Here is a 360-nt window from a genome sequence, read left to right as displayed (position 1 = left end):
ACCTCCCAGGGCTGGACCTCCCAGGGCTGGACCGGGGGTGCGGCCGGGGGACGAGAAGGAATGCGGCGGAGGGAGCACAGCTGACAGGCTCAGTGCACTTACAGCCTCTGGGATGCGAGCAGCTGGAAGAGTTGCGGGCTGGAGGGGGAGGGGGGCAGCCAGGGGGCGGATGGCAAGAGGAATCGCACCCTCGGCTGGCAGTGCCCTGTCTGTGGGGCTCCACTCCCTCCTTCCTGGCCAGCCCGGGGCTGGGTTGGGAGGATTTCCGCAGGCGGCCCCTCGCCCAGCATAGACTGGCTGGTGAGCGCGGAGGGAGCACGCACGGACCGGGTGCCCTCGCCCAGCACACTACGCCTCCTT

This window comes from Myotis davidii, unplaced genomic scaffold (assembly GCF_000327345.1).
Source record: "Myotis davidii unplaced genomic scaffold, ASM32734v1 scaffold1391, whole genome shotgun sequence".
NCBI classification, from domain to species: Eukaryota; Metazoa; Chordata; class Mammalia; order Chiroptera; family Vespertilionidae; genus Myotis; species Myotis davidii.
The sequence above is the reverse complement of the archived record's forward strand: the minus strand, read 5'-3'. Positions refer to the sequence as shown.